The 18,732-nt window shown below is 44.3% G+C and overlaps 1 protein-coding gene and 1 non-coding gene across 2 annotated transcripts in view; both read left to right on the top strand.

Annotated features, from left to right (window-relative positions):
* CEP128 (centrosomal protein 128) overlaps positions 1 to 18,732 on the top strand; it is a 430,997-nt gene that overhangs the window by 327,562 nt on the left and 84,703 nt on the right. The window lies entirely within an intron of this gene.
* LOC116837547 (U2 spliceosomal RNA) lies at positions 17,635 to 17,826 on the top strand. The gene has a single exon (XR_004376717.1). It is a non-coding gene; the product is annotated as a U2 spliceosomal RNA (small nuclear RNA).

Genomic DNA, 18,732 nt, shown 5'->3' with positions numbered 1-18,732 from the left:
ACTCAGCGCAGCAGAAAAGTCTGTCCTATCTCGGGAACTCTCTTTCTGCCCTGCCACCTCTACAAACATGATACAGTTCTGCGGCGATCTGGAAGTCTACTTTCGCCATCTCTGACCCAAAGAATACTTTCAGGATAACGCTGAACAGCCCACTGATACACAGTTACCCTCCCACCAACAGCACAAGAAGAACTCCACATGGACTCCTCCTGAGGGTCGAAATGACAGTCTGGACCTATACATAGAATGCTTCCGCCGATGTGCACAGGCAGAAATTGTGTAAAAACAACATCGGTTGCCTCATAACTCAAGTCGTGCAGAACGCAATGCCATCCACAGCCTCAGAAACCACCCTGACATTATCGTCAAAGAGGCTGATAAGGGAGGTGCTGTTGTCATCATGAACAGGTCTGACTACCAAAAGGAGGCTGCCAAACAACTCTCCAACACCAAATTCTACAGGCCACTTCCCTCAGATCTCACTGAGAAATACACTAAGAAACTGCACCATCTATTCAGGACACTCCCTACACTAATACTGGAACAAATCAACATACCCTTAGAGCCTCGACCAGGGTTATTCTGTCTACTACCCAAGATCCACAAAACCAGAAATCCTGGATGCCCCATCATCTCGGGCATTGGGACTCTCACTGAAGGACTGTCTGGATATGTGGACTCTCTTGCTCAGACCCTATGCCACCAGCACTCCGTTATCTGCGTGACACCACTGATTTCTTGAGAAAACTACAATGCATTAGTGACCTTCCATAAAACACGATCCTAGCCACCATGGATGTAGAGGCTCTCTACAAAAACATCCCACACACAGGTGGAATACAAGCTGTCAGGAACAGTATCCCTGATGATGCGCTGCAGGATGGCCATCTTTAAGATCTGCTATAGTGTGCCCAGGGAGGCTGAAGTGTTCTCCACAGGTTTTTTGTATATCGCCACACTTCCTATATTCTGATTTGTGCCCATTTATATTGCTATTTTCTGTTAGGGCACTGTCCAGTTTGGCGCAATGTACATATGCAGAGGGACTTTGCTAGTCAAATGATGGCGCTATATTACATTGGTGGACATCAGGTGAATGAACCGGTTATGGTGGCTGATGCTGGTTAAGGTCCTGTTGTGGTGTTGCTGGTGTAAGATATGTGGGCGAGTTGGCCTTGAGGTTTGGTTGCATGGATTTGTGTCCTGAGTTAGATTACTTCGGTGTAAGTGTGCAGTTACTGGTGAGAATACGCTTCAGGTTGGCAGGTTGTCTGTGGGTTGAGGACTGGCCTGCCCACCCTAGACCTGTGAAAGTGCAGGATTATTGTCCAGTGAGGGTGTAATATCTCTGATAATGCGTTCGATGCGGTTTTTAGATGGGGACTGTAATGTGATGGCCAGTGGAGTTCTGTTGGGTTTCTTTCTTGGGTTTGTCTTGTACGTAGGAGGCGTTTACTGGGTACGCGCTGCAGGATGGCCATCTTTAGATCTGCTATAGTGTGTCCCAGGGCGGCTGAAGTGTTCTCCTACAGGTTTTTTGTATATCGCCCACTTCCTATATTCTGATTGTGCCCATTTATTGCTATTTTCTGTAGGGCACTGTCCAGTTTGGCCAATGTCATATGCAGAGGGACTTGCTTGTTGCAAATGATGGCGCTATATTACATGTGGTGGACATCAGGTGAATGAACCGGTTATGTGTGGCTGATCTGGTTAGGTCCTGTTGCTGGTGTTGCTGGTGTAAGTATGTGGGCAGAGTTGGCACTTGAGGTTTGGTTGCATGGATTTGGTCCTGAGTTAGGAGTTACTTGGTGTAGTGTGCAGTTACTGGTGAGAATACGCTTCAGGTTTGGCAGGTGTCTGTGAGCGTTGAGGACTGGCCTGCCACCCTAGACCTTGTGAAAGTGCAGGCATTATTGTCCAGTGTATGGGTGTAAATCTCTGATAATGCGTTCGCATGCGGTTTTTAGATGGGGACTGTAATGTGATGGCCATGGAGTTCTGTTGGTTTCTTTCTTAGGGTTTGTCTTGTACGTAGATGGCGTTTTACTGGGTACGCCCATCACATACATCCCCATACTAAAACCGCTCGTCTCGAACGCATAGACATCAGATCTTACCCCCCATCCTGGACAATAATCCTGCACTTTCACAGGTCTAGGGTGGCAGGCCAGTCCTCAACGCCACAGACAACCTGCCAACTGAAGCGTATTCTCACCAGTAACTGCACACTACACCATGAGTAACTCTAACTCAGGAACCAATCCCTGCAACAAACCTCAATGCCAACTCTGCCCACATATCTTACACCAGCAACACCATCACAGGACCTAACCAGATCAGCCACACCATAACCGGTTCATTCACCTGCATGTCCACCAATGTAATATACGCCATCATTTGTCCAGCAATGTCCCTCTGCCTATGTACATTGGCCAAACTGGACAGTCCCTACAGAAAAAGAAATAAATGGGCACAAATCAGACTTATTAGGAATGGCGATATACAAAAACCTGTAGGAGAACACTTCAGCCTCCCTGGCACACTATAGCAGATCTTAAGATGGCCATCCTGCAGCAAAAAACTAAAAAAACTTCAGGACCAGACTTCAAAGAGAAACTGCTGAGCTTCAGTTCATCTGCAAATTTGACACCATCAGCTCAGGATTAAACAAAGACTGTGAATGGCTAGCCTACTGCAAAAGCAGTTTCTCCTCCCTTGGTTTTCACACCTCAGCTGCTAGAAGAGACTGAACTGACCTCGTTATCTCTAGCCTGCTTCTTGCTTGCATATATATACCTGCCCCTGGAAATTTCCACTACATGCATCTGAAGAAGTGGGTATTCACCCATGAAAGCTCATGCTCCAATACGTCTGTTAGTCTATAAGGTGCCACAATACTCTTTGCTGCTTTTGCAGTATTCCTACTGTAAATACAAATAGTTACACTTAGTGCTTTTTATGTTTACTAATCTACAAGCAGGGCCGGCTTTAAGTCGATTCCCTCAAATCGGGCCCTGTGCCTAAGAGGCTCCCGTGCCCAGCCAGAACGTGGCAAGCCCACAGCCCCACTCCTCAGGCCGGAGTGCCGGGTGGAGTGCTGCAAGCCCCGTGGCTCTGCAACCCCGCCAGAGCGTGTCAAGCCCCGTGGCCCCACTCTTGCCACCGGAGCGCAGTAAGCCCCATGTCCCCGCTACCCTAGCCAGAGCGTGCCAATCCCCGCGGCCCCACTACCCTGGCCAGAGCCCAGCAACCTCACAGCCCGTTTCCCCAGCGGAGCGCGGCAAGCCCTGCAGCCCCCCTCCCCCAGCCAGAGCACCGGCCCGAGCACTGAAAGTCCCGTGGCTCCGCACCCCCACTCAGAGTGCCATCTGATATCTGGAGCATGGCAAGCCCCGCCGCCCCCGCTGTCCCATCTGGAGCCTGGCAAGCCCGCCACCCTCCTTCCCCTGGTCGGAGAGCGGGCAGACAGCTCTAAGCACGTGGCCCCGCTCCCCCCGTCGAAGCACGGCAATCCGCGCAGCCTCGCTCCCTTGGTCAGAATGCCGTCTGAAGTGCAGCAAGTCCCACGGCCCTGCTCCCCTGGCCGGAGCACAGCAAGCCCCGCCGCTGCCTTCCCCTGGCCGGAGAGCAGGCATACAGCTCTAAGCATGCAGTCCCACTCCCCAGACCAGAGCACGGCAATCTCCATGTCCCTGCTCCCCCGGCCAGAGTGCAGCAAGCCCCAGGGTCCCCTCCCCTGGCCGGAGTGTGGCAATCCAAAATGCCGCCGAAGACTTGGAGCGCCGCCTGGTGAGTACAAGCCCCACGAATTGGGCCCCGCACTTGCTAAAGCTGGCCCTGTCTACAAGGCCATCAACTGAAAGTATGAAGGACAGAAAAAAAATAGTTTGCAGGGTAGTTATAGCCATGTTAGTCCCAGGATATTAGTGAGAGAAGGTGGGTGAGGTAATATCTTTTATTGGACCAGCTTCTGTTGGTGATAGTGAAGGGTTTTACAGTGATACAGAACTCTTCTTCAGTTCTTCAGCAAAATTAGCCCAGTTTTGTTGGGGCCATCCTATGAAATTTGCATCTGTTAGGTTGGATTTGTTCCTCTAGGAAAGGAAAATATCATCCTGTGTGTTTGTACTATGACTAACATGATAGGGCCAAAAGTCTGTTATTAGTAATAGTTTGCTTAGCAGATGAAGTGAATCTTTGCAGCCACATCTCACTCTTTCAATCCAAAAAGCACATTGGAGAATTGCCTAGTTCTTCGAGAGTTTGCTCATATCGATTCCACGTTTGGCCTGTGCGCGTGCCGTGTGCACCATTGCTGGAGATTTTTCCCATAGTGGTATCTGTAGGACCGGCTAGTGCCCCCTGGAGACCTGCGCTTATGTGTCAATATAAGGGGTGCCACCGGTCCCGTGTCCTTCCAGTTCCTTCTTATCGCTCATGACAGTTGCTGGAACAGCCTTCTCTGCCTTGCATTTGCAAGCCTTCTCCATTGGTTTATCAAACTGTGTTATGTAAATAGGCAGTGGGAGGGCTAGAACTTTTTTAAATTGGGGGAAAAAACTTCCCTTTGTCTGTTGTTGTTGTTCTCTGGAGAGAGGGGAACAGGGAGCAGTTATGCTGTGAAAAGCTTAAGCCAGATACAAAAAACCATCAGATCATACCTAGAAATTGCTTACCTGGAACCCCAGATATGTAAGTAAATAGAGAATATCTAGAAAGATTTGATTAGGTTTATTTCTGTTTATCTCTTATTGGCTTGTGGACTCCTCTGTGCTAACCCCAAATGCTTTTTGTTTTGCTTGTAACCTTTAAGATGTACCTCAAGAAGGTTATTCTTGATGTTTAAATTTTGTAAATGGGTTTTTTAAATCTAGCAAAAGCCTAAGTTCCAGATATATTTTCTTTCTTTTTGTTTTTAATAAAATTTACCTCTTTTAAGAACAGGATTGAATTTTTGTTGTCGAAAGAGCTTTGTGCATATGCTGTTACATTAGCTGGTGGCAACAGCTGATTTCCTTTCTCCGCTTTTCCCCAAAGAGGCGGGGTGAAAGGGCTTGAGGGTACCCCACAGGAAGGAATTCCCAAGTGCACCTTTCTGGTTTCAAAGGGGTTTTTTGCATTTGGTTGGTGGCAGCATCCAAAGTCAGAGAGAAAATATAACCATGGGAGTTTAATGCAAGCCTGGAGTGGCCAGTATTAATCTTTAGAATCCTTGTAGGCCCCCACCTTCTGCATTCAGAGTGCCAGAGTGGGGAATCAGTCTTGACAACACATAACAGCATGGTTGCTGCATTGCTAAATCCCAAGGAGAGGGCATTCCAGGTCCAGCAGGTTTTCCTAGGTAGCAGAAAACTCTCTACCATGGCCACCTATCTGGCCAAGTGAAAACGCTTCACTTGCTGGGCGCCCAAGCGGGGCCATTGCCTGGTGCAGGTGTCCATGCAGTCCAGCCTAGAGTATCTTCTCCTCTGAAGCACCAAGGTCTGTCACTGTCTTCAGTTAAGGTCCACTTGGCAGATATCTTAGTGTTCCATCGCCCGATCAAGGCAGATCTTCATCCAGCAGCTGATGAACAGATTCATTAAAGGGTTGGAGAGGCTCTACCCACAGATTTGTGACCCAATCCTGCTTTAGGATTTAAACCTGGTACTGTCCAGGCTCATGGGGCCACCTTTCGAGCCCTTGCCATCTTGCTCCCTGCTGCTCCTCTTGTGGAAGGTCTCTTTCCTGGTAGAAATCACTTTAGCCAGAAGTGTTTCACAACTTCAAACTTTGACTTCAGAACCAACCTATACTGTTTTCTTCAAAGATAAGGTCCAACTGCATCCCAACCTAGCCTTCTACCCAAAGTGGTGTCGCAGTTTCACATCAATCAAGACATCTTTCTGCCTGCCTTCTTCCTGAAACTGCACAAAACAGAAGAATGGTGTCTGCATTCTCTACCTGTTTATATTGACAGGACAAGACCCTTGTGCAAATCAACGCAGCTTTTTGTCACTGTCGTGGATAGAATGAAAGGTCTCCTGGTGTCATCCCAGAGGATCTTGTCCTGGATCATGGCCAGTATCCAGATCTGCTACAAACAGGTGAAGGCCCCACCTCTGGCCATTGTGAAGATCCATTCTATGAGATTGCAAACATCTTCAGCAGTATTCCTGGTGCAAATACCAATGCAGGACATCTGCAGGGCCGTGATTTGGTCATCAGTCCACACATTCATGTTCTATTGTTTGATCACCCAGCAGGCCACAGATGATGTCAGTTCTGAGAGAGCTGTGTTATAATTGGCATGCCCTTGAACTCCTAGCCCACCTCCAGGGATCCTGCTTGTGAGTCACCTAACATGGAATCGACATGAGCAAGCACTTGAAGAAGAAAAAAGTTACCTAACTTTTTGTAACTGTTTGTTCTTCGAGACATGTTGCTCATGTATATTCCATGAACCGCTCTCCTATCCCGCCATCAGAGTTGACAGCAAGAAGGAAATGGAAGGGCGCGGGGCTGGTGGTGCCCCTTATACTGGTGCATGAGTGCAGGCCTTCAGGAGATGCTAGGGCTGGCCCTCTAGATACCTCTAGGGGGAAATCTCTGGCAATGCTGTACATGGCGTGCGCACACACCTAACATGGAATGGACATGAGCAACACATCTCGAAGAACAGCTGTTACGAACAGTAGATAACTGTTTTATCCTAGGTGGCAGCTGTTTATAGTGTGTGCAGGGCTTTGATGCAAAATAAAATAAAGTGAATACATAGATGAGAAATACCTGATAACAGTTACATAAGAATTGTGGTTCCTCTAAATAGTTATGATACACAATACATCGTACAGCTTGCCACCAAATGCAACATATTTTAAGGGTGGCATAGATACAGTTGGAGGAGTTTTCAACTTGGAAAGCCAGGATGTGATGTTTGCACAGGTGTAAAGGGACCAGCCCTAGAGGTGATGAGGAGCTGCCATCTGCTCTGTCACTGACAAAATTATAGGAACATTTTTAGACATAATTTTATGTTAATGTAAAAGGTGAGTTTGTCCACTTGAATATGTGAAACACCTGTACTACTCATGCCCAAGTCCTCTGTGTCAAATCTCTTAATAAATTACACCCTAATAATTGAAAAATTATGTTTGAAGAAATTCTCAAAGCTTATTCAACAACCAGATACCTCAGAGTTCAAAACTAGAGGCATATATCTAATTTTAAAATGTAAATCCTTTTGAAAATATTGTTTATTTTCCAATATTGGAATCATTCTACTGCTCCTGTCCCCATCCAAAAGCTACTTTTTGCTTAACAGTCCTCATTTTAAATTAGACCATTTCTAAGCTACAGAGTTAAATTGACTTAAGTTACATCAATGATCATAAACCACTGTAATTACAATGCTTGTGCATGTTCACACAATGTTCCTTATGTCAGCAGAGTACGTCCACAATCGGTGCGACAGAGAGAGCAGTGCACTGAGGGTAGCTATCCCACTGTACAAATCACGACCTTTTGCTGCTAGGAGTTCTGGTGATAGATTGCAGTTCATCATGGAGTTGGAGGTGCTCTGCCGGTATGTAGGAGCTGGTCATCAAGGGCACATCTGCAGAAGCAAAAGAAACAATACACAGAGTCAATATTGTGAATGCACTCACAACCTTGAATCATAAAAGTTACATTTACTTCTTTCTCACTGTCCCTTGACAAGCATGGAGGACAGTGAGAGCCCTAAACATGGTGAGTTTGGTCCAGGCGAGGAAGGTGCAAGATGAGACAAGGGTCTGGGTGGTATCAGAAGGGGATCACAACAAGTGTCTAGTGACACTATTCTGAATACTTGCACCGTTTTCCATAGGTGGGAATGATCAAAGCTGAGGGTGCATCTCTGCATGCATGTGGCTTCAGATCGGGTCCATATGCTGCTGATCTGTGTGCTACTTTGATTCCTGCAAAAGTAATTGCTGATTGTTACAGCAGTGTTTCCTACAGCAGGGAAGAAAAGGCCAACGGGGCTGCAAGAAGCAGCACAGGCCGAGGGATGTACTGACCACTGCTCCCCGCAGCCCCCATTGGCCTGGAACAGAGAACCCGCGGCCATTCGGAGCTGTGATTGGCCAAACCCGCAGACACTGCAAACTGTCCTGGCCCACCAGCAGATTTTCCTGATGGGACCCATGCCAAAGATATAGTCAATTTCACCATTTTCCTACTATAGTTAGTAGTGTCCATTTGTTGTGGTCCTTTCACACAGTTGCAAGGGAGAGAAAAATATTCTAAACAGGAAAATGTAATTCTAAAACCCACAAAAATTGAGAAACACAGTGAACTTTAAATCTGGATTTCAGGTTCACTGTGTTCTCTATTTTGTTCAACCATACTGTGCATATGGTTTTAATGTCAGCCAGTCTCACTAATATCAAATTTTGTTGGCAAGAAGTCAGCTATAATTTTTACACAATGGTATTGTAATACTGTGTTCCGGATCTCCTATAGGCTAATTTGCAAACTCTTTTTCTTTTTCCTAGCTTTCTTTTTCCTAGCTTCTTGAATATGTTTATCCACATTCACCCTCTCCAGTCTTCTATGAGCAGTTTTGGCATGGTTTTCACGTTTTCAAAACCACATGTCACTTGATTTTCTTGGATTTTTCACTTTCATTTGATAAAGCTGTTTTTACTGGAATATGTTGTCTATTTTTCTTTCTGTCCCTTGAAGATGTCCAAAGGAGCTATGATTGTGGTTTAAGGCAACCTGCCGACAAAAATATATGTTAGTACTGTAATGAAGGGTGCAACTACTGTACAATGCTGATGCAAGTTAACTTCATTTCAACCCCAACATCATGTAGCGGGTGTATTTCAGATGTTTTCAATAATAATAAAGGCATATAGTGCTCTGATCCCACAGAAGGATTAAATACATTCATCTTAGTATTGTTTGATAACATCAGTCTTACAAACTGATGTATTAATTGGTTCAGCTGCTCAGTCAGTACAAATAACCATTCTTATTAGGTTTCCTGATACAATAATTAAAAATTCGTGATGTACCCTTTCTGCTCACTGGAATCCTAATGTAAAAAGAAATCACTTTGATATCAACAAGCAAGATCCGTTCCTGGATCCTGATCTCTTACCTTTGTTGAAGACAAATGAACAGCATCTCTGTTCTTGCAAATACTGGAGGCCCTTCAGTCTTGTCTATGTGTCTCTGGGTATGTCTACACTGCAGTTAAAAACGTGCAGCTGGCCCATGCCAGCTGACTCGGTCTTGAGGTGCGTGAGCTAAGGAGCTATTTAACTGCTGTGTAGATGTTTGGGCTGGGGCTGCAGCCTGAGCTCTGGGACCCTCCTACCTTGCAAAGTCCAAGAGCCCGGGCTCCAGCCCAAAGTCCAAATATCTGCACTGCAGTTAAACAGCCTCCAAGCCTGAGTCCTGCAAGCTCAAGTCTGCTGACACAGGCCAACCTTGGGATTTTAATTGCAATGTAGACATACCTTCTGGGGTTTGGCCATGCCCTTTCCACACTTTCACTAGATTCTTTGTCTCTAGAAGTGTAAACAAAATGGCAGTTCACTGTGCCTGCTTTCTTTATTTTCTTTTAAATCTCTTTCCACTCCCTCCCTGTGCTCACACGTGTGCTCACACATATTCTTTTCTTTCTCCTTGGAGCCAAAATTTCTGGAGCTCTTTTTCCCAACCGGGGCCACTCAGCCAAGCACATTCTGACTGTGTCACACCTCTTACCTGATCATAGAACATGACATTCTCAATCCATAGACCCTCCCTCTGCCAGCAGACAGTCTCCACATCAGCTGAGACACCTCTCAGTGGACCAGATTTCTTCAGCACTTATGGCTTAACAGGGTAGACCATCTTTACCTTCCGGGATACTAAAAGGGTAAATCCCCCAAGGCTCCTAGTCCAATCTGTCCCAAAGGAAAAAGCTTCAGACTTCCTTCCCATGTACTTAAGTGGGTGACAGTCTCTTGGCAAGAACTCATCTCATACCTCAGTGTTAAAAAATGTCATAAATGTTGACTCATCCAAACCTCCAGTAGGTGGCTTTTATGTTCCTTAAAGCAGCATCTCTATCCAAATCAGTGTTCTCTATTTGGAATCTACCTACAGCACTACAAGCCTTCATGAGTAACTTTAAGATTTTGTCACTGACATTTTTAGTAAAAGTCACAGACAGGCCACAGACAATAAACAGAAATTCACAGAAGCCTGCGACCTGTCAGTGACTTTTACCAAAAATACTCGGGGGGGATGGGGAGTCTAACAGTGGAGCCTCACAGTGGAGCCTCACCAGGGGCTGACTGCTAGCCGCAGTTCCTGCCTCAGCTGCTGCTCTGCCCCAGCTACTGTCCCAGCCTTGGCCGCTGTTCCTACTCCAGGGATTGACCCAGCCCCAGGCCGCTGCTCCAGTCCTGGGGGCTGACAGCTCTAGGCCCACCACTGTGGCATGCTGATGCACAGGTGTCATGGAGATCCATTAAAGTCACAGAATCTGTGACAATATCATATCCTTATTCATGATCTATCTTGTTAAACCAAGAATATCCAGCTCCCTGTTTCTCCTTTCCATAAAAATATGCTTCCTGGTCACAATCACATTGGCAAAGAGAATCTTTGAAATTTCTGTTCTTAATAATACTTAACTCTTACGTAGTAAATTTTCCAGAAGGACAAGATACATCTGAATCATTCATAGCCAAGGTTAACTCTTCCTTTTGTACCTCAGAGGAAGAGAAATTCTTTCTTCCTTTATCCCAAAACTTTGTTTCTTTCAATTTTAACTTCATGGGCCTGAAACCATCCAAATACCACATGGTTAGGATCAAGTTCTGCATCACTTGAGCATATTCAGCTGCAGATAATCAGATTCTAGAAAGGACGGGAGCCCACCCTGTGTGGCACATGACAGCCTCCTGGACAGAGACGGCATCCCTGACCATCCAGCCACCTGTTCATCTATCAACCCTTTTACAGAGCATTACATCTTGAATTTCATTCTCTGGGAAAAACATCTTTCAGAAGGAATGTGCTCCAACAGTGGTCCCAAAATAGATTAATTCTACCAATTTTAGGGATGGAGCTACATTTTCCTCTGCCTTAGTTATTTCTCCTCAGAACTAATTTTTCCATGCTGCTTCCTACCTCCCAGTTGTTGAGATTGGAAGACAAAAACAGAACCAAAATTGAAAATTTGTTACTTGATTACTTCCTTTCTGGACTGACCTCTCCCCATTCCTTCTCCACCTGAAACAAATTCTGTGGGGGGGGGGGGGCTTCTTTAGTCTCTGTGTATAAAGATAGCACAGTTAGCACTTAATTTATAAATTATGTTTTATCTACTAATAAGAATTAAGTGTTTCCTTACAACTTTGGAAATGTCGCACAGGGGCAGAAGAGGGCATAGCCAAGCCCCAGCGCCCTCATGGATGAGTCTCTGAACTGTTCCAGTATTTGCTAGATGATAAGCACAGCTCGTTTGTCTTGGACTAGAGGAGAGGTTAGTCCCAGAAAGGAAATCATGAGGAAACAAATATTCTATTGCATATGTTATCAGTATACTAATAGTAGATAATATCAGGAGAACATCCCACAACAAATTTAATAAGTTAAATGTCAAAGGTGGGTCACAAATGTTTTTCTTTTCCAAGATCATCATCTCCAGTAGATGTTTATGGTATCCTGGAGTACTAATTTTTAGGGTGTCTTGTTTTATAAAGTGTTCTGGCTTGATCTGTATAGAATGATAAAGTGAAGCTGTGTGGATTTTTCCCAGATAAATGGTAGCACATGAGATACGCAGTAATACAAACAGAAAAACCCTCTAGGCACCTTATACAATTATAATTCCAAAAAACTCAAACCTCTATCAAAACCAGTTAAGGTTGCTAAATGAGAACAGTGTAGTTATCTATCATGTCACTTATAAAATCCTTTAAGCAGCAAATAAATAGTTACGGTAATCATAAATATTGCACAGTCCACATAATGAGAACATATTATTTAGTAATAAAGAAATGCACATTCCATCACTGCACAACAAACATGGATCGATGGACTGTTGGTTTATTTTATATTTTATGTTTTGTTTTTTCATTATCTAAACATTACTTTCTTAAGGTTACTCTTAAGTGGGAAAATTTAATTTTACTTATTTATCACTAGACAGGATTTTCAGGTAAAGTCCTTAAGTATTTTTGTTGATCAGAATTAGAATGGCTCTTGTGTGAATCTGCCTCATACAATGCACACCTGAAAAGATGTACATTCCTGAAACAGCGAAATTAGCCAGGCATGCAAGTGCAGCAGGCCTGCAGTCTTACTCTGAATGTGGTAAGATGTTCTTAAAAAAAATACAGCAAATGGTGTCAAACACTAGACTAGAAGCTGTGTCTTTTGGTTTCACAGCTAGTGCCCAGACTACTAGGTCAGAGTGACTTTACCAGCCACTGAAACTCACGGTGTCTGTCTTAGCCATCTGAAAAATATAGTAATAATGTATTGGTGATAAAGCTTTGTGCGTACCTCAAAGCACTTTACAAAGGTGAGTATTTTCGGCATTTTATAGTTACCCTAACTAAGCATAAAGATTTGAGTGAACTTCGGAGGCAGCGTGCTTAATCGAGAAGGCACTGGACTTGAACTCAGGAGGCCTGGGTTTCATTCCTCACTCTGCCACTGGCAATGGGTGTCTTTGGGCAAGTCACTTCCCCTCCCGGGGCCTCAGTTTTCTCATCAGTAAAATGGGACAATGACACTGACCTTCATAAGGAGCTTTGAGATCTACAGATAAAAAGCATTATATGACAGCTAGGGTTTTTTTCTAATGTATCAGAGGCAATGTGGTCTAATTGCTAAGATATGGGTCTACTACCTCAATGATCAGGTTTCTGTTCTTAACGGTGGCCACATATGTTCTATATAACTTTTTTCAAGTCACTTAAACTGCCAGTTTTTCAGTTACTCCTCTGAAAGTAACACATTATTTGTAGGACAAGGAGGCACTATAGATGGAAATGGAAATGCAGGAGGAAGAATAATTCTTAACAAATGTTGAGATTACTTTTCTCCTTTTGAAAGCCAGCCCTGGCTGGTTCAGAGGCCAATGAGAAAATATTTTTTCTCTGTGTGCGTGTGTGTGTGTGTGTGTTTTTTTACCAGCAGCTTCATTTGACAGAGAACGATGTCTAGCTTGCAAATAACATAAACCTCTTTTATCGTTCCTGTCCTGGGAAACTACATTTTGCCTGAACCAGGATAATGGTATGGTGTAATGCAATTTAGTTGGGTAGGTTAAGGGATTCAGTGAAATGCTAGACACTTTGCCAACATTTCCAAAAGGAGCCAATTTAAAATCTTTTATTCTCAAAAGTACTCAATTTCTTAAACATTTTCAGAACACTTCCTGTTTTCAATGAGACTTAGCCCTAAACATTTGAAAGCTTAAAGTTTTGCAGGAAGACTATGTTTGCAGCCTTAACTATGGAAATGAGCTCCAGTCCATAATAAAATGCATGTGCAGAGCCAGGAATAGAAATCCCAGTACTTTGGCTCAAAAACAAGCCTCTACCAACTGAGATAAGTATCTACTACCTGTTACTTATAAAAATACACTTACATTCTTCCAAAGCTGTAGCAAATCAAAAGAGGGCAACATGAACATATAGTACCTGTTCCTGATCTAGGGTGACCAGATAGCTACAGGGAGTTGAGGGTAATAGGCCTCTATGTAAGAAAAAGCCCTGAATATCAGGACTGTCCCTATAAAATCGGGACATCTGGTCACCCTATCCTGATCCCACTTCAATTGATGGTGAAAAACAACACCACACCCTCCCATTGATATTAATGGGCACAGGGTTGGGGAAAAAAAATAATCACAGAAATCTCCCCAAACTTCTAATTAACATTGACTGAGTACAATATATTTTCTCTCTCGGTCCTTACATCCAACTACACCTCTACCCCGATATAATGTGATCCGATATAACACGAATTTGGATATAACGTGGTAAAGCAGCACGCCAGGGGGATGGGGCTGCACGCTCCGGCAGATCAAAGCAAGTTCAATATAACGTGGTTTCAGCTATAACACAGTAAGATTTTTTGGCTCTCGAGGACTGCATTATATCAGGGTAGAGGTGCATGTCTAAATCCTGAAGATTTCTTTTTGCCTAACCTCTTTAAGATACAGTCTTTCCCATCCATCCACACAGCTAAAGCTCCATGCTCTCATCATCTCACATCTCAGTTACTCCAGCATCCTTTTCTCTGGCCTTGACAAATCCACTTTTGCCCCTCTGATATCCATTCACAATGCTGCTACAAAGATCATTTTCCTAGTGTGTTGCTTTGACATCATTAGCCCACTCTTTGCCATCCCTCTGATGGCTCCCTCTTCTCTGTCACATCAAACATAAGCTACTTGTCTTCACTTTGCAAGGCCCATCATGACCTATTTCCACCTATTATCTTTCATTCAGTATTAAAAAGTCAACTCCTGCTTCTGATCAGCCAGTGATGCCAGCCTGTATCTCCCACTTGTTAAATTTTCAAACAAACGCCTTTATGCTTTTTCCTATGCAGTCCTTCATGCTTGTAAACATCCACAAAACTAACTCATTGTCCTCCTTGAAACTCTCCTTTCAGTAACTCAGCCAGAGGTTAGGGATCTATTACAGGAGTGTGTGTGTGAGTTTCTGTGGCCTGCAATGTGCAGGAGGTTAGACTAGATGCTCATGATGGTCCCTTCTGGCCTTAATGTCTATGAGTGTATGGTGCCTACAAAAAAATTGACAGTAGTTAGGCTGCTGGTGTGCTGCGACCACTGCCTATCACCCTGACCAATACTGTCTGATTGTTTCCTTGTACACCTACAGCTACTTGTGTCCATCTGTTGTCTCTTGTCTTGTACTTAGATTGTAAGCTTCTTGGGCTAGGGACTGTCTTTCTGTTTTGAGTTTGTACAGTGCCTAGCTTAGTGAGGTCCTGGTCCATGTCTCAGGCTTCTAGATGCTGTGAAAATACAAATAATAAATATAGGCAGCACATGAGGCTGTCCATATCCAAAACAATCCCCAGATTGACAAAAGTAAAGGAGATTTGGGGCAGCTAGATGTGGTAAGACAAGTCTCAATCTAACTTTTTCAATATTGATCAAAATTGGAAAATCTGGGAAACAGTGATATTTGGCCAGATTGTCCACATCAAGTGATGGCTTTGATCAGATGATCAGGGGATCAGCAGTTGTATGCATTCTTCTTTAAGAAGGCATTGGTAATTTTCTCCTCACAATGGGACCAAGATGACTCCATTGGTCTTCAGCATTCCGGAAGGGTATGGATCACAGAAAGTGTTCCTTAACATCTCCAGCATCTCAGAGAATCACGCTGATCAAAACTCAAGAAGAGAAGATTTAGTGTTTATCTCAAGAACTTGTCTTGCTACTAGCATGGTGGACAGTTCCAACCAAATCAGAGTGATTTTTATATGGAAAGTCAGGAGAAATTTTCTTCAGAAAAGGGGATACTCAAATAACTAACTTTTAGCAAAGCTATTTAGCACCTGGTACAAATCTGCTCACCAAGACTTTGCTAACAGAAGCCGGATGCTGCCTTAATGATGGAAAAGCTACCATTTATTTCAATATAATGAACACAGGAATGTGACATAACTAATAAATTAACTATTAATTTCATGACGCCTAACATTTAATCTTCTTCATTATAACTATGAAATAAAAGTCCATCTACTAAGACAGCATTGTCAAAGCCAAGATACACTGATTTCCTATTTCACTTTATTTTGGTGGCAGTTAGGGGGGTTGATGGTAAAAACAATTTAAAAAACCTTTTATTCTGTAACCTGGAATTTCTGCAGAAGATCTATGACGATCAGGGTTCAAGAAAATTAGGGATGGCTAAATGCCATATCTGCTTCCAGTTCCTCCTTTGTTGGGTTTGGCAGGTTCCTCACTCTCTCCTGGGGCAGTAGATATTCTGTGAACAGCTTCTACCTATAAAACTGTGATCTCATGTTCTACAAATTTCAACAGCTACCAGCAGCTCCAGTAAACTTTTTTAAACCCTGTTGCTGTGAGTTGCGTGGGAGGGATGGCCATAGGCTGTGCACATCTGGGTGTGTTCCACGCCCCCCAGCTGTTGAGGAGGAAGAAGGAGCTTCTTGGCCTAGGTCTTTACTAGAAACTTTTGCCAGTATAATAACATTGAACAGTGGTGTAATCATTTATGACATTTTTATACCAGCAAAAAAGTCCTTTTGCTGATATAGCTTATTTTGTTCAGGGAATTGGTATAAGCTATACAACCAAAAGAGTTCTTTTGCCAGTATAAACTGTCTCCATTAGAAAGTTTGCCTGTGTAGAAAGAGAGGGGGGAGACCTATCCTCTCTCTGGTCCCGCGCTCGCAATGCCTCAAGATGCCTGGGTAAGAGGATCAGCTGCTGCTGGAAGTGGTGCGACGAACGCCAGGAGCTGGGAATACTAGTGCTGCGCGTAAAGACCCTGGACCACACCATCGTCACCCTGACCGCCAGAGCCATGCTAGAAAGGTCCCTGAAAGACACCATCCGCTACCACTATGCCGAGAACCTCAAGCGGAAGCCGGACCAGCGCAAGGTGTTCGAGGTGTCCAGCAAGTGGGACGCCAGTAACCACTTCCTCCCCGGGGGCAGCTTCACCAGGTTCGCCGACTGGCAGTTCAGCTACAGGGCCCGACTCAACTGCGTTCCCCTCAACGGAGCCGTCCACCATGGCAGCTGAGACAAGCGCTGCAAGAAGTGCTGCTACATGAACGAGACCCTGCCGCACATCCTATGTGGATGCATGCAGCACTCCGGAGCCTGGCGGCACCGCCACAACACCATCCAGAACTGACTAGTGAAAGCCATCCCACCATCCCTGGGGAAGATCATCGTCGACTCCGCCATCCCAGGACAGAAGGCCGACTGCGACTCGACATCGTCGTGACGGACGCAGAAAAGAGGAAGGTCCTCCTGGTAGATGTCACGGTGCCTTCTGAAAACCGGTCCCCTGCCTTCCACGAGGCCCGAGCACGGAAGGAGTCGAAGTATGCCTTGCTGGCTGAGACCCTGAGAGCCCAGGGCTACGAAGTCCAGGTACACGCCCTGATCATGGGAGCCCTGGGCTCATGGGACCCTCTCAACAAGCTGGTTCTGAGAGCATGTGGGGTCAGTTGACGCTACGCCCAGCTCATGAGACAGCTCATGGTGTCCGACACCATCAGGTGGTCCAGAGACATTTATACTGAACACATCACCAGACATCACCAATACCACACTGAGTAATTGAGACAGCCGACCAGGAAATAACCCACTTCCTTCCCTGAGATACCAAGGGACACACCCCACCCATGTACCTATCCGCTCCACCGATATTGACTTGGACTCCTTATTCATTCCATGGGTGGTGAACCCGAGCCCACTTATTCACTGACACTTTAAAAACCCGTGCATCCCAATCTGGGTCTATACCGGTTATGCGATATGTATGTATCTTTTCATCCTTGCAAATGGTATCTGTAACTCCCCATAACCCAAGCCTGACCCCAGATGTACAGTATCTTCCTTCTCACCCTGTGTATATTTCATTTCAATCCATTTACTTTAATACAATTTTTAAATCTGTTCTTATCAGTTTAATATCTGATATGTCCTTTATTTGAGGACTGTATATTAAATAGATTTTTGAAACAGGAGGCTGGAATAGGAGCTTGCTTTATCCACCCCATGCATTGACCTGGTATTGCAGTGCCTCCAGGACCAGTGCCTCTTCTTCTGGGGAGAATCTTCTGGTTAGAAAAGCAGAAAGAATTTTACTGCTGTAGCTATACCCACAGACCCTTTTTAGTGTAGACTTAAATTTGTTTTCTTTCTCCACAGCCTTTTGTCTAATAGTGACATGAGATTAAGGAAGTTTATAAAATAAGTCCCAATAGTACATAGGGGAAAGAGGAGGAGACAGCAGACCACTTTTGAATGGTTCATATAGGAATGCTTACAGATTTTCTGGTTGATTTTAACTGTAGGTCCTTGAGTTTGTACTCTCTTCAGTTGCTTAGTCAGTCTGTTTTTATTATGTCTGTATTTTGGTTTTCCTGTTTGTTTTTTAGGTTTTTATTTTTATTTCTAACAAAATTGTACTAGTCAGTCTATCAAGAGGAGGTAGCATCAATGTAATTTGCCTTTTAGCTTTATAAAGCACTATCTAACATAGATGCTAATATGACAGAAACACTGTAAAACAATCAGATCACAGTAATGAAGACAACTCAGGGAAGACCTTTGCTCAACATACAGTGATCAAAAAAGCAGACAAAATGTCAGGATGCATAAGAAATAGGGTAGAGAGTACTGAAAATATAACACTACCATATGAAATCAGTGGTACACCCTCACTTGGAATTTTGTGTTCTGGTAACCCCGTCCCAAGAAGTATGTAACAGAAATGCAGTGGGGTGCTTAGAGGCTATGAAAATGAGTTGGGTCATGGAGAAACTCTCACATAAAGAGTTTGGAATGAATGAAACAACTTTTCTTAGAGAAGTGTGACGATGTGGTTCTGGCGGGACCCAACTGAGAGTGCCAAATCAGGACCAATTGCTCAAACAGGGCAGTCACAGCCCAAGGCTGGGGTTTTTCCACCTCTAAGGCAAACCAAACCAGCCAGACAAAAATGACTT

This window comes from Chelonoidis abingdonii, chromosome 4 (genome assembly GCF_003597395.2).
Source record: "Chelonoidis abingdonii isolate Lonesome George chromosome 4, CheloAbing_2.0, whole genome shotgun sequence".
In the NCBI taxonomy this organism is placed as follows: domain Eukaryota; kingdom Metazoa; phylum Chordata; order Testudines; family Testudinidae; genus Chelonoidis; species Chelonoidis abingdonii.
This window is presented reverse-complemented; position numbering and strand designations above follow the sequence as displayed.